Raw genomic sequence first — 4,897 nt, forward strand, 5'->3', positions numbered from 1 at the left:
CTAGGGCGCCTCCATGCCACTCTGAGGCACCTCTATCACTCTACGAAGCGCCTCGAACACTGTTGATCTGAGGATTAACTTAGTTTTTGCTCCTACAAAAACATGTTAGACTAACAAAAAAAATATTTAACCTATAAAATAAAGTTAGTATAATTTATAAGCATTATTAATTATATCCTATCTTCCCAAGATCAAGATCTTGTCATTATCTCAGTCTAGGTTTCCAAAATGGACATAAACTGAATCTGTGTCTAAAGTTCTAATTAGGACTCGTCCTCACTGGAACACTCTCCTCCAGTTATTTACCACACTTACGATGCAAAATCACTTGGCTTATCTTTCTCCCACCAGGTCTTCCCGCCAGTTGTCAGGTGTGCATTCCCAACTGGACTTTGGCAGTGTAAAGAGGAAGTGTCCGTTTGGGAAACAAAGGATGTTGAAAGTGTCAAGACATAAGTTAAGCTTCATATTAAGTCGAGCGGCACAATGAAGAACAAGCGTCCAATCGGAGGATAAGGGAGCACCAGCAACACAAGTGTCTAGTTAGTCGAACTGCCAGCCTCCTTCGACTAGACTTGCGGGGAGGCTTGTGATATGGTTGATGATGTGGAGCCTCCGAGTTGGGTCAAAGTCAAGAAGGTTGGTGGACGTGACAATCAAAGTCAAGGAGGGGTCAACTCTTGAAGCCAACGCATTCAATCATCACAGTCGAGAGTTCGTCCGACCTGACCGATGGGCCAGTTGGACGTCGATTCACTCAATGTTGAGGACTAACTAAAGATGAGCCAGCACTATCTAGAGCCAGGACTTCTTTGCCACTTGAGGATAGCCTGATTAACTAGCTCGATCAAGTAGTTTAGCCGATCGAAGCAGCGGTCTGGTCGAGCAAACTGGACATTCGGTTTGATTGAACTGTGCGGCTAGATAGATAGGCCAAGTGAGGGACGAGTTCCTGACAGTATTTTGCATGCCCGATCGGCTGGTCCTTTTAAGCGATTGCCAAGCGGGTTACTAGAGGAACTCGATCGCCTTGTCACGTAAGCATATTGTGAGTCCCTCAACCTAACAGCTTTATATTCCTTTTTAGCATTTTGTACCACGAAGAACAGAAAATATTCTGTATGCAAGCTATACATAAGAAGCTCCTCTTTGCCAAACTTAGAAATTGCGGGTCCATTTTAGCAAAGGTGGTAGAACATCTTTATGGTCGGTCTTTTTTTAGAAACATTCTGATATTCATGTAAAGACAAACAGTATCACTATAAAAGGGGTCGGGTATCCATCTACAGGCATAGGTACACTTACACGACGCAAATGCTACATAATTTTACACACGCATCCACTGTTCTTACTACTATTCATCACTTTCTACCGATCACTGTCTTGAGCGTCGAACGACCTGCGCCAGGACTCTAGCCTAGTCACTAACGCTCATTTTAACACACAGAAGTGCTTCGGAGTTATTTTTAGATAGCAAAAAGTTTTTATTTAGTCAACACCAGAGCTACACATCTAGTATTTTATCTCCATCAACTTCAGACAGGATCACCGACCTCCCTAACATTTTCATTTGCACTTAGAGTCCTATCGTTTCCCATGCATATTTTTGTGTTTAGCATCCGAGCCCCATCAAAAATGTGCACACTCCCTTTCAATATATAATGGCTTAATTTGAATTTTAGCCATTTGTATATGTTTAAAAATTGAAATAAATAGCGAAATACAATTGATAATTTAATTTTAGTTTCTTTTGTTTGATTTTGAAAAGAAAATATTTTTTTTCATATTTAATTATCAATTCATTATTTGAGATATATCCATTATCGACGAATTAAGATGTTAATGATTTTAGGTGGATTAATTATTTTTGAATATTTTAAAATATTATAAAAGAGGAAAATTTCAAAGATGTTGAATGGAACTTTATCTCATTAATAATTAAATTAACCGAGATAAAAAAAATTCTTTTGATTTGGAATCAAATCAATTTAATGGAAATTTGATTTTTTTTTATTTTTATAAAAATGATAAAAACAAAAGTTTCAATAAAAAAATATAAAACAACACATTGACCTTTTATAGTGAATTTATATTAATTAAAGTATTTTAGCATTAAAATACTAAAGTAGAGTCATTAGGGTAAAATACCTAACTTTTAAAAATCTAAATTATTTGGATTTTTGAAAATCTGAATTGTTTGGATTTTCAAGTATCATCCTTACAGCTTTCCTATGAAAAAATTAATTTAATTTAATATTATACTTATCTTAGTAAAAAAAATTAAGAAAAATATATTTTTTAACATTGTCGGTCTAAAATATTTATAGAAGTTTCTTTAATTATAGTGTTGTCAATTCTAAAATGTGGGACTAAAGAGAACTATATTTTTTTTTATATAAAACAACCAGAGAAAATTAATGATGAGAAAATTTCATAATAATATGCAGTCCGAACTCTAGATCACTGATTGTTTCGCTTGTGAAATTATTAATAAACCTTGGAATTATTTTTAGTCTGAATAAAAAAAAAGATATTAACGTAAATTCATTTTGGGCTTCACCAAAGTTAGTTAGTAAAGGGGAGAGATTTTTTAATAAAATAGTAAGATAACTTAACTTAACCACTAATTTTATATTAAGGTCTATATATATATATATATATATACACACGAAGAAAATCAAATTAATGCTAAAAATTTAAATTTTAAGATACAAACTAAATAATAAAATAATACAAATATAATCATTTTAATAGTGAAAATATTCCAACAATTGCTTTATTTTTAATCACTTTTTTTTAGCGTGGCTAACGAGAATTTGTGCAGCGATGAACTTGTAGAATGAGTAGGCATATATTTGATCGTCTCCATTGAACAATAAAAACATTCTATTCATCGCACCTATTGTTATAGAAGATGAAAGTGTGCATTTTTTTGTACATTGCTAGTGATCGACGACCACATATGAGAAGTTAACCTAAATTGATCCCTTTAACCACTTATGATTCGAAAACACTTGTCCAAAGTTATATGTCTATGACTCTTTCCGTTCAATAGCCACGACCTTATCATTTTTTTCTGAACTAATGATACAAGTGAACAAGAATCACATTCAAAGAAGAGATGAGTGAAAGTTTCTTCATTTTAACATCTTCATCAATGTGACTCTTATTTTTTTACTTGTAAATTCGAGTTATAATCTAATATTCAAATACATATAACATAGTCGATCCAATTGTAATTTTATGAAACTTCTCTTTAAGTTTTAGAGAAACTTTACAATTATAAAAAATATATAACTTTTTCATTTATTTCAACTATATAACTTGTATTTTTTTAAGACATCTCTCAACTCTTTCATTTTTTTTATAAAAATGATCATAAATATTTAAAGCTCTCAATTACATATAACTCATCATGTCTTATCCTAATAATTATTTTATTACATCTAATATTACTAAACTTAAATTGTATATATTTTATCTATACTTTATAAGGTCAAAACCTTTCACTTTCAATACATCCTAGCTACTAAAATTTGAGCTTAGCAAAAAGTGTTTCATCTATCAAAATAATATTATCTGCAAACAATATATACATTGTGGTAACATGTCTTGGATGTGTCCATTGAATTTATTCATGATTAATATAAAAATAAATAAAGACTTTGAACAAATCTTTATGTAATTTTATTTTTATAAGAAACTCTTTCACTAAAAGTTTTTACTCTTATTATTACATCCTCATAAGTTTTTTTAGATTGGCGAATATCATGTGTAAATCCTTGTTTTATACTTTTCAATAAATTGTATGATAAAATGTATAACTTATATTGTTAATGTCATATATATATAAATTCAAATTGATTTTAGTTTATCATAATCTTGACTCTTTTCTAAACTTGCGGATGTATAACTCATTAATTTAATGTTTCTATAATTTATATAATTTTATATGTTTTATTTGTTTTTCCTCTGCTAATGAGACTTTTTTTACATTTTTTCAAAAAAAAATTTCTCAAATGAATCACTGGCTTTTCTCAATTGATCAAAATTTGCTTTTGATCGAATGAAAATTTGATTCTAACAAAATTGCTAGTATATAACAAAAATTTTAAAAATAATTTCTAAATTAAATTTCTAAGGTACAAAAAAATAAAATAGTACCATTTTAATTTTCTAATGGTCTTTTATATATATATATATATATATATATATATATATATATATATATATATATATATATATATATACATATAATGTTCAAATTAATCGAATGATATAATTTGACTTAAACTATAATTTATATAAACATCTATATAATTATGTTTACTGAAAGATTTTTTTTTCCTTGATAGAGCCATCTTTAAAGTAAGATATTTTTAAAAACATATAATAATTTGTTTCAAAATATTTCGTTAAATAAAATTTTCAATATTCTACTAAAAATATTTATAATTTATAACAAATTTTAAAAAATGATAAAAAATTTAAGAAAAGTTTTAGAACTAATAAGTTTAATCAAGTATAGGCAAAGAAAAGAAGAGCAAAGAAGATAAGATGTTATAACTGTAATAAATGAGGACACATCAAGGAAGACTATCCAAAGATGAAGAAGAAGGACAACAAGAAATGATTAAATACAACAACAAAGCATAAAATCCTGAAGGTGACGTGGGATGAGTCATCATCAGAATCTAAATTAGAGGAGTACACTGGACTTGCATTGATGGCAAGTCATCAGGAGGAGAGCATAGACGAAGGGGGAGGCTCCTCAGAAGAAAGCTACAGCAAGGAGGAAGAAACAAGCTTCAGAGCAGACATGGTAAATGAAGTATGTTTACTATCCCCAGTTATATTCAAGTATTAAATCTATGATTAGATCGTTATATAAGCCAAA

Source organism: Zingiber officinale, chromosome 8B (genome assembly GCF_018446385.1).
Source record: "Zingiber officinale cultivar Zhangliang chromosome 8B, Zo_v1.1, whole genome shotgun sequence".
In the NCBI taxonomy this organism is placed as follows: Eukaryota; Viridiplantae; Streptophyta; class Magnoliopsida; order Zingiberales; family Zingiberaceae; genus Zingiber; species Zingiber officinale.